This window comes from Gossypium arboreum, chromosome 3, assembly GCF_025698485.1.
Source record: "Gossypium arboreum isolate Shixiya-1 chromosome 3, ASM2569848v2, whole genome shotgun sequence".
In the NCBI taxonomy this organism is placed as follows: domain Eukaryota; kingdom Viridiplantae; phylum Streptophyta; class Magnoliopsida; order Malvales; family Malvaceae; genus Gossypium; species Gossypium arboreum.
Genome location: NC_069072.1, coordinates 88,239,614 through 88,252,246, shown reverse-complemented (window position 1 = coordinate 88,252,246; position 12,633 = coordinate 88,239,614).

Genomic DNA, 12,633 nt, shown 5'->3' with positions numbered 1-12,633 from the left:
CTTGCCTTACATAGGTCCACATATGATCATTTTAACCATGCCAATGGCTGATCATGTGACCAACATTCCATTTCCAATTCATAGTCACATCATGACACCATATATATATATACAAACCGCAAATAGTTTAAGTTGATACTTCACTATTACGAGCCATTTTCGCATGGCCGTACACATATACATCATAACATATTTAAACCAACAAGGGTAGTCCTATACATGCCATTTCAAGTTCAACCAAGAATTTATACCAAAATGGGGGCTTGATAGTGTGGATGACTTCGACTTCAACGATCCCGAATCCGATTGCTATCGGCGAAATCTAGAAAACGAGAGCCAAAGCGGCGGAGTAAGCATTTTTATGCTTAGTAAGTCTCAAGGAATATAATCAACTCTAATTACAGCAATACATTCACATAGATAAATGCATCATTTCATTAATGCACATTCACATAATCATACTTACTTCACCATCCCAACTCTTATGTTCATACACAAATAACGGCTTCATTAAGGCCGATAACTCGTTCCATCATAGGAGCGGATATTCACACGCTCTTACTCCTAGCGCATAAAGCACACACCGCACTTACCTTGTCATTGGGAAATTTCACAAGTGCATTAGCTGAAATTTTCCAGCAAGCTTATAATTTTCAAATCACATACCTTCGAGTTTAACCGGATGTCGCTACTCGATCAATCGCCTTGGGACATAGCCGGTTATGGTAACCCGCACCAAGGCCTACGGGACTTAACCCGGATATCACGATTTGCACAAATGCCTTGGTCTTAGCCGGATAGAATGACTTCGCACGAATGCCTTGGTCTTAGCCGGATGTAGCCACTAGCACAATTGCCTTGGTCTTAACCGGTTATAATTTCCAGCATAATTGTCTTGAGCTTAGCCCGATATCATTCAATTTCTCATGCACACATACATCGATAATCATTGGACATACATATTTCATTTTCGTTACTAAGGCTCAAACACAATTATAATCATTAGCATATTCGCCTTCGGGACTTAGCCCGGGTGGAATTCAAATACTCATACACACATAATCAATAATCATACACAACCATATTTCATCTCACATAATTCAAGTAAGGTCACTTCTTGAGGACTTACCTCGGATGTTGTCGAACGGCTCTTACGGCTATTCGATTACTTTTTCCTTCCCCTTGTCCAATTGTGGCCCTCTTAGCTCTTGAGCTTAATCTTGATGCAAACTTAGCCAAACCTCCTTCTAGATCTCTTCCAAACCAAGCATGAAGCAAAAATCCTCCTTCTTCCTTAGTTTTGGCTCAAAGAAAGGATGAACAAAATTTTTTTCTTTCCTTCTCTACAACTCACGGCAATGGGGGATTACCACACTCACACACATTTTTTTTTCATTTTTTATCACCCATACACCTTTGTTTATTATTTCACCCTAATGCACCAACAAAACATGTTTCATGACATGTTTAGCCCATCCTCCTTGTCATGGCCGCCACCACCTATAAAGGGGAATTTGACATGCAAGTCCATTATTTTGCATGCATGCTTTAATTAGTCATCACACATTTCCCTATCATACTTTCAAAGTTCATTACTAAGTCCTTTCTTGTGGAATTCACCCTTATAACACTAAATCAATCATCATAAAATGTCATACATGAGCACACACATGTTATAGGCATCAAAATAAAATTTTAATTATTTTTATGCCTCGGTTTTGTGGTCCCGAGACCACCTTCCGACTAGGGTCAATTTTGGGCTGTCACAAATCCAAACAACATTGCAACTCGAGTGTATGGTGAGAGTAGAAGGGATTAAACAAAGATAAAATTGCATGTGCAGTGTGGCCCTTTTCTAGAAGGTCATATGAGTAGAATGTTAATTCACCCATCAGAGCTATGGCGTATTCCTAAGCCAAAATGAATTTAGAAAGGATATGCACAGAAGGAATCGGGAGGAATAGAATACGATAGGTGAATTGTGAAAGAAAGGTGGGAATCTGCAAGGATGATAAATCAAATAGAACCCATCGTAGGAAGTTAAAAGGGTCATAAGATGACCAGGTAAAGATCATCCAGTAATCATTCGGCCATTAAAGATAGATAGACATTGAACAAAAGTCTGACACCCTCGCCAAACTGAGATCATCAAAACAAAACAGGGAGTGTTGTGTTTGGTTCTTTTCTATTTGAAACCTCTTACAAGATGGGGTCTATATTCATGTAATGCAATAAAGAAACTCACTAAGTTTATTCAAACTTACAAGGGTTTTGACCTGTGGTTCCAAGATCCGCAGAATAAGGAACTTGAGGAGGCACCAAACTAGACCGTGTTGGATCAAGGATCACTGTTAGTGTGTGCTGAACCGTATGGTCACACATGCTCGTGTGGCTTGGGACACGCCTGTGTCCTCAGCCCCTGTAACTCTCTGTTTGTGACATCAATAAAACAATTTGAACCACACGGCCAGGCCACACGCCTGTATGCTAGGCCGTAGCCTCCACACGGCTGAGACACATGGCCATGTCTCTACCTGTATGGCTAACACTTAGGCTATTTTCCAAGCCTGCATGTTTCCCATAAACCCTTACAAACTTATACACATAAAACACAATACTCATGGCATCATTTGAGTGATTAAACACCCTTTATTATGACACATTCAACATTAGCTTGTCATTATACATATGTTCCACCTACTCATGATAAACTAGTCTAGCCACATTATTACACATTCATTTGACCTTGTCATCTCATTAATCACTTATACCATTAAACTATGGTTACTAACTTATACATCAAACATCCATGTTCAAGGCACTATCATCTTATTACACATTTAATTCATGGTCATGACCACCTTGATTGGCCATAAAACATGCATTCAACACACATGACATATTACCAACCATGCATGGCAAACAAACGTATTCATATCATCACACCATATGCATTAAAACGTAACATGATTAGCTAGACTAAAAAACCATAATAGATGGGAGCCACCTCTCATGGCCATATACAATAGCTCGATATAGGCCAATACATTTAGCCAAATCATAATAACACATGTCATAGAACTAGGTCCCTATACATGCCACTCACTTGATATTTCTAACATATGTGTCAATACTCCAAAGGTATTGGCTTGATAGTGTGATGCTGCCTCCGACGATCTCCAACCCCAAGCCGACCCGACAACACTAAAAGAAATGGAAAGGAGGGAGTAAGCTTTACGCTTAGTAAGCTCGCATGAAAAATAATAAGCAATGTACTCACATGCTATTTTTCAAGTCCTCTCTATTTATTCAAAGTCCAATTAAGTTGTTTTCTTAAGTCACGTTCACTAAATTATTTATATCTAGAGCTACGGGACTTCAAATTGAGAACCGCTAATTTTCCTAGAAATTAGACTCACATATATTCTTGGTCTTGCCAATGAGTACAGTTTATGCTTCAAAGTCACCCCTATTTTGCTTTCTGACAGTTCCGACCCCTCTGCACTAAAATTTAATTATCTCTTCATAAAGACCGTTTCTTTCTTCATTAAGGTTTTTAAGCATATAAATTATAACACATAATTATTTTTGTACAATTTTTAATGATTTTCCAAAATCGAAACAAGGGATTCCGAAATCATTCTGACTCTGTGTCACAAAAATTCAAATATCTCATAATATGAAATTATTTTGCTTACATGTTTACTTTATATGAAAATAGACTCAATAAGCTTTTATTTCATCTCTTATTCAACTTCTAATTCAATTTCCACCATTTTTGGTGATTTTTCAAAGTCACACAACTGTTGCTGTCCAAAACTATTTTATTACTAAATTTCACTCTTTCATGTTTTCTTTGTAGTAACTTTCATTGTAACACTTACTCTATATCAATCTTACCAAATTTCGATCACATATCACGTACGTTACTCATAAGTTTACACATACGAACCTTCACTTATTCATCACATAGTCATATTCAATTACACCTAGTCATTTCCCGTTGAACACATCTGAATAGTAACGGATGCCCGGTGGCCTACACATAGTACCACCATTGTAGTCAAAGCTACCTTCTTCACAAAGTGACCTTCACATAGTACCACACTTGTGACCAAAGCTATCTTTGACACATAGTGGCCTGCACTTAATACCACACATGTGATCGAAGCTATTAGGTACACATAGTAGCCTGCACTTAGTACTACACATGCGACATAACCATCTGGTACACGTAGTAGCCTGCACTTAGTACTACACACGTGACTTAAAACTATTTTAAACACATAGTAGCCTGCACATAGTACTACACATGTTTTCTCACAACGAATCATTTGTATCTTTTCTATTCCAAAGGTCCAACCAGGAAATTCCTCAGTTTTTAACGTTTTACCAATTCATCCATAATCAATTTCAATTCATAATTTACATCAAGTGATCATTTAATATGCAACCACCTCTCATATAATAACAAAATATTATAACATGAGTAAAAATAATATATCATTTACATACAAACTTACCTTAGTTTTCACTCTTTCACAAGTTATCTAACTTAATAAAACATCATGTTATATCAAATTCTCAATATATTCAGCTATTATATAGCAAGCCATCAATGATTGAACCATCAAACATTCCATGTGCTACTAGTCATATATCATTTTTCTCACAAATTTTAGATATCATTCTTTCATCACTTTTCAATATATTAAATCATGTCATTCGTGCACTAATAATATAGAATTTTCAATTCAAATATAGCATTGCAATATTATTGACACACGAACTTACCTCGGCACCAAAATAGCAAAATAGAACCTAATCGTCGATTTTCTGTTTTTCACCCGATCTAGGTCCAATCCTCATTTTCCTTGCTCTATTATATCACATTTAGTCCAATTATTAGTCACATTATTTCATGTGATCCAAAAATCACATTTTGGAAAAATTATATTTTTGCCCCTAAACTTTGTCAAAATTACACTTTTTCCCCTAGGCTCGTAAAGTGATTTTTATTCAATTTTCTCACTCTATAGGCCTAGCCGAACCATTTTTATAACTATATCAAACTAAAATTCTCATCAAAACACCATTTTATACCATTTTTACAACTTTTACAAAATGGTCCTTTCGGACGTTTTCATTGAAAATCGCTTAGTAAAAGCCGTTTATTTAACACCCAACACTCATTTTCTACCATTAGACATCAAAATGTATGCATTTCAAACATGGGTCAATTTTCAAAAATGAACCCTAGCTCAAATTAATGGTAGAAATAGATAGATCTTGTTACGAGGATTGCAAAAAGGTAAAAATCACTAAAAGCAGGGCTAGAACGGACTTACAATCGAGCTTGGAAGATTGAAAAACCCTAGCCATGGAGTCTCCACGCATTTTTCAGCCAATAGGTTGAAGATGGACAAAAATTGGCTTTTAATTTTGTTTTTAATTCATTTCAATAACTAAATGACCAAAATGCGCTTAATGAAAAACTTTGGAAACATGCCTAACCATGTCCAGTTTTGTCCACCAACTTAACTAGTGGTCTAATTACCATATAAGGACCTCCAATTTAAAATTTCATAACAATTGGACACCTCTAGCATGTAGAACTCAAGTTTTTTACTTTTTATGATTTAGTCCTTTTGACTAAATTGAATGCCCAAACGTCAAAATTTTCGAACGAAATTTTCACGAAATCATTTCATGAAATTTTAGACCATAAAAATAAAATAAAAATAAAAATTTTCCCATCGAATTTGTGGTCTCGAAACCACTGTTCTGACTAGGCCCAAAATCGAGATGTTACATTTCTCCCCCTTTAGGGATTTTCACCCCCGAAAAACTTACCAGAAAAGTGGTTTTGGTTTTTCACTTATTTTCCTTAATCCTATATTCGATGTCAAAGAACTTTCACTCAAGCTGAGCTTTTACAACCTATCTCTTAAATTCCACATACAAGAATCGTGACTGGTTCGTTTTACAATACTTTCACTGAAACTTTATCTCTATCAGAAAGCTCATGTACTCAAAAGTCTGATCCATACTATCATGTTACATATACATTCGTACCAAAATCTTTTTCGAATTTGAATAGTAAAACTAGCCAGTTCATCTCAGCCTCATACTCTTTATAATTCCACACATTATTTGACAATTCAACTCTCAGTTACCTTTCATTTCAAAGCCTCCTCTGGCTTTCCCAAGAAATCATGATATGAAACCCAAATCTCAATCTGATTAATAGAGACTAGAATCTCAAGATGTCCAACATTCATAAAGACACAAAATTTCTCGAATCTGATGAGCAAATATTCAGTATATACCAGCATGATTTATATATCTCGTCAAATATTTAACAATAAGCTGCATGACATTTTTCTCTTTTAATGACAGGGATGATCCTGATAGGGCCTTAAGGATAATCCTTTCTCATTTTCCATCCTAATATCAATACTGGCAGAGATAACCCTGGTAGAACCTGATGCTCGGCTTTAACCCCATTAACATTTCAAATATTCTTACACAAGTATCATACAATAACCATCTCATCATCTTTTAATACCCAAGTCATTTACACTATAGCAAACTCAGGTCTTCCTATGACATTAGATACTTTAAGCTATCACTTGTCTTGTTGTCTTAAACCATATCACCTTTCAAACAACAATACATCACTGAAAATTAGGAAGTCTTTGCTCAACCCAGACTAGACCAGTTCAAAGGCTTCAGTTAACAATGTTCTCATCTATCCAAGCTTTGAAATCATCAATTAAGCCATCAATTTCACAAGACAAAAATTTTACCACTTAAGCCTTTGTTAATATTAAATCCTTATATGAAAATTTAGAGACATCCAAATACTAAGATCACCAGATCACCATGATCAAATAAGAAGCATAATCACACTTGATATATATATATCAAAAGCTAAAAGTCATACTTTAACTATAAGCCATGTTCGACAGGTTGCGAGATAAAGATGACCAAGAATTCAAGATAAGGAAATCCATAACAGAGAAATCCAGAATATAGAAATCCAACATAAAGAAATCCAAAACAAGAAAATCTAATCAGACTGCCAATACCTTTGTCTATCATTAGATCAGGGAACATTTCCATATTACAAAAATTCATCAGAGAATATACAACCACTACAACAAATTTCCAGAAATAAATGGACTCCTGGAGTGCCTTATGAGAGATAGCCATCACCTACTCACTATAATTACCATACCCAAACATCTCACATTCGAACATTATTCCTTTAACTATTTTCTGCATCAGAATTTCCATATTATTCTTTTCACTAAAGGAGATCAATTTATGAGGGAATTTGAATCAATACATTTCTCGACGTCATACCAAGATAGGTCATTTTACCAAAATTAACCTTTTTCACTAACTATGATGCTGTGAAAATTAAACAATTTTTCGGTCAATTCGATATCTTTCTAGCTTATGTTTGTACTTATCAACCCATTCTCAATCTCTAGTCATGCTTGTAACCATTCTACCACTGAACTCTTTGGTTTCTCACTCAAGAACTCATTCAACTCAAATATCAGAAATTTCCACTATAAAACACCACTTTGTTAAGGGGGAGGGAGCCGTAGGGCCTCTGACTCAACTCTCATATACATATGCATGTAACACAATTTTTATCATCATAGCAACATCATCACAATCATGTCATTCATTTCGAGCAAACTAACTTTTACATTGATTTTACTCCCACTTTCCAGTTATCTCATTTTAACAAGTATACTTATGCATGTATTCCATGTTTTCTGAATAACTTTACTTAATTCATTTAATCATACAAGTCATGCACATGATATCATACAAGGGCCAACAAACATAGATAAGTTGATCACAATCTATACTTTTACCTCATACATCATCATTTAGATATATCATTACAATCATATAAATCAGTCCAAGAAATTTAACACATTTACTCAAACTATGCGAGCTTGCCAATCATGATCATCCAAACAGATTTACATGAATATTCATCCCATTAATATTTTTGATAAGTTATCTAAACACATGAATTTACTCGAAGAATTCAGTCACATACATCATGGAATTATCAGTCAATCATAAGTAAGTTCCCATATAATCCTTTATCTCATTTCAATAATTAATTTCAATCCATCAAATTTTAATATCCAAACGGGACAATGACATTTTATCCGTAACAGGATATTATGAATCTCATTCGTACCTTTCTAAGTTTCAACTCATCATGACTGTACTTTACTCAAATACCTCATTATCACAATCAATATGGTCAGAAATAGCTCAGTTGGAGGGTACCTTTGTCTAAACAAAGTGGCGATCATACGCGTCGGGAAACATCAGCCTATCAAAGACCGGTGGCATGTATAGCTAGACTCTCATACATATGCTAGGTTAGCCCGAGAACTGACTAAACCATAGCTCTGATACCACTAAATGTAACAACTCTTACCCGTACCCGAGACCAGAATAGGATACGAGGCATTATCGAACACATACACAGTCATTCATACAAAACTCAAGCCATAAAATTTTTGTCCAAATTAACACTTTTCACACACAACTATATCGTCCCTTATACGGGCCTTTGAGGCCTAAAACATACATCGGGGTGGTTCGAAACTAAACTGAGAACTTTCGATAAACTTTGGACAACTTAGCAAATTTCTTGCTTTGGAAAGTCACATGCCCGTGTGTGTTGAACCGTGTGGTCACAAACGCCCGTGTGGCTTGGGACACGCCCTTGTCCTCAACCCGTGTAACTCTCTGTTTGTGACATCAGCAAAACAATTTGAGCCATACGGCCAGGCCACACGCCCGTGTACTAGGCCGTGTCCTCCACACGACTGAGACACATGGCCGTGTCTCTGCCCATATGGCTAACACTTAGGCTATTTTCCAAGCCTACATGTTTCCCATAAACTCTTACAACCTTATACACATCAAACTCACAACTTATGGCATCATTTTATTGATTAAACAGCCTTTATTATGACACATTCAACATTAGCTCGTCATTATACATATTTTCCACCTACTCATGATAAACTAGTCTAGCCACATTGTTACACATTCATTTGACCTTGTCATCTCATTAATCACTTATACCATTAAACTATGGTTACTAACTTATACATCAAACATCCATGTTCAAGGCACTATCATCTTATTACCATATTACACATTTAATTCATGACCACCTCGATTGGTCATAAAACATGCATTCAACACACATGACATATTACTAACCATGCATGGCAAAAAAACGTATTCGTATCATCACATCATATGTATTAAAACGTAACATGATTAGCTAGACTTACAAACCATAATCAATATGAGCCACCTCTCATGGCCATATACAATAGCTCGATATAGGCCAATACATTTAGCCAAATTATAATAACACATGTCATAGAACTAGGTCCCTATACATCCACTCACTTGATATTTCTAACATATGTGTAACACCCCTCACCCGTACCCAACGCCGGGACAGGGTTCAAGGCATTATCGGGCTTACAAATTCACAAACACACTAAATTGGGTCACCGAATTTCACCCAAAATTAAAACCTTTCAAACACATGCATACTATCCCCTATATAGGCCTTCGAGACCTAAACCATACATTGAGGTGGTTCGGGACAAAACTGAGAGCATTCGATAAACTTTGGGCAACTTGTTAAATTTCCTTGCTTTAGTGAGACACGTGTGGTCACACACGTCCGTGTGGCTTGGGGCACACTTGTGCCCTTAGCCCGTATAACTCTTTATTTATGATGTCAGCATAAATTTAGGGACATGCGGCCAAGACACACGCCCGTGTCTCTAGCCCATGCTCAACACTGACTTAAAATTTTAGGTGCAGGGGACATACAGCCATACCACACACCTTTGAGGGTAATCCGTGTGTCACACACGGCTTAGACACACGCCCGTGTGTGTGCCCGTATGGACCTTGTTAGGCTATTTTCTAAGCCTTTTTTCACCCTCTAACAACCAATCACACTTATAGTTTACCTTAATACTCAATAAGGCTAGATTATATATTTACGTACATCTTTGATAAACCTCATTGCATGTAAACCTCATATCATCGATTTCATACATGCTAGGATATTTCCTTTGTATTAAAGATTTTTCGTGCCTCATTAACACCTTTAAGATTGGCTCATTATTATAACTCATTGCCAATTATGGGCAAGCCACTCCATCTAAACATAAACTTGCATAGATTTGTAGGTCATAGCCTACTTCAAAATAAGCCAATTTCTATGGCCAAATACAAGAAGATATGTAAATTTTTACAAGCTTTCATATGGGTAATTTAAATGACACATATCAAAAATGAACCAAAGCCCTATATATACCATTGAACAAAATAAGAGTATCTATATACCAAAGCTGGACAAATTGATAGTGTGTTGATTCTCCGACCGTCTTTCAATACTTATTAGTCATCGAGCTCTGTAAGATAGGGAAAAGAGAGGGGCAAGCATTTACATACTTAGCAAGCCCGAATAACTGGAAAGTAAACTTACCAGGTAATTAGCATTCAACCATATTTAGTAAATATACCAACAAGAATGAAATGGTTTCCCTATCACATGCACTCAATCAACAAGTTAGTCACAATAAAAATGTACCATGTAATTCGTATGAGCTCATCATATTTTCTTTCATTTATACATATATCTCATGTTAATCCCGTTGAGTTTGTAGAAAATTTCAATGGGTTACCCATTATCCGTCAAGTCATAAGAGTGATCGTCTCATGTACGCACTCCCGATAATCTCGCATCTTACGGCGGGAATACCAGCCCAGGCTAATTCCCCGTATCATAAACTCATAAGGTGATGTCAAGATTACCAGTCCAGGCTAAATCCCTTATAGTGAAAAACACCCTTAATGAGCTTCGATCTGAATTACCAGTCCAAGCTAAATTCAGACCCTAATCGGATTACTCGTCCAGGTTAAATCCATAATGCACACATATTCTTTGGGAGGCTCGGTCATTCAAGGAACACCCGTCCCAGCTGGAGCCTTTTCTATATTTGAGATCAACAGATTACCCGTCTAGGCTAAATCCTTTTCTGCAACACATGCAGGATCACAAATCACATGCAAATCATGGTTTATCCATCAAATTTCCTTATCAATCTCAACCGGGTCATTTATCAACATATTATTATTAAGAATGTATTGCATAGATTTTCATGCCATCATCAATACGATTATCATGCATTCATAAAACACACAATTAGGCATATTATGAGTTTACTTTAAGTTATCTGAACTTACCTAGTATTCGTCTCGGAATCATATTTCGGTTATTCCGAAACTTTTTGTTTTCCTCGATTGACCTCCGAAATTTGTTCCTTGGGGCCTATAACAATAAAATTAAATCATTAATAACTTACATTATACTTTATGAGTCTAAATTTTACCCCGGTCCAAATAATCGTTTTGCCCTAACCTTTCACATTTTTATGATTTAGTCCCTAGGCTCATATAATGACATGCATGCTATTTCTACCTTACCCAAGCCTAGCTGAAAATTTTTCCCTCTTATGGCAGCCCACATTTTTCCATCATTCCCATTTCTACCCCATACTTTACACCTTTTGCAAAAAGGTAATTTTAGGGGCTTTTCATGAAAATCACCTAGGAAAAGATATTTAACACACATCCAACTTTCATATTCCTCCATAGAACATCAAAATACAAGTAACTCATGCATGGGTAAATTTTTAAACATGAACCCTAGCATTAAATATGGGTAGAAATAGAGAGAGTAAGCTATCGGGATTTCAAAAATACGAAGAACATTAAAAACGGGGCTTGGAATCACTTACTATTGAGCTTGAAAAGCTTAAAAACCCTAGCTATGAAGAACCCCAAATTTTCGACAGCAACATGAAAGAAATGAGCTGATTTTTGCTTATTTTCCCCATTTTATTTCATTAAAATGCCAAATGACCAAAATGCCCTTTAGCCATTTCTTTAAAATTTCATCCATACAATCCCATTTTTGTCTAAACACTTAAAAATTGGGTAAATTGCTCTCAAGACCTTCTAATTAATATTCTAAAGCAATTTCATACAAATTGTTTCTAAAACCCAAGTTTTGCAATTTATTCAATTTGGTCCCTAATGTCTAATTGGACACCCCACTCAAAGAATTTCTTTATGAAACTTTAAAACATGCATATTTTCATATTTTAGACCTCATAATAATCATAAAATAAATATTTTGATGTCGGGATGTTACATTTCTCCCCCTTAGGGACTTTCGTCCTCAAAAGTCTTACTAGTAAACAGGTTCAAATGTTGGCTTCTCAAGGTTTGTTTCGGCTCCCATGTAGCCTCTTCCACACCATGTCAATGCCATAAAACCTTTACCATGGTTTGTTTGGCACTTTCTTCCATACAGGGCTTCATAAGGTGCCATCTTCAGACTTGTTTGAAAACTGTTGTTGTAGGCAAATTCAACCAATGGCAAGTATTTTTCCCAGCTACCCTGAAATTCGAGAATGTAGCATCGTAACATATCCTTAAGAATTTGAATCTTTAGCTCAGACTGGTCATCTATCTGTGGGTGAA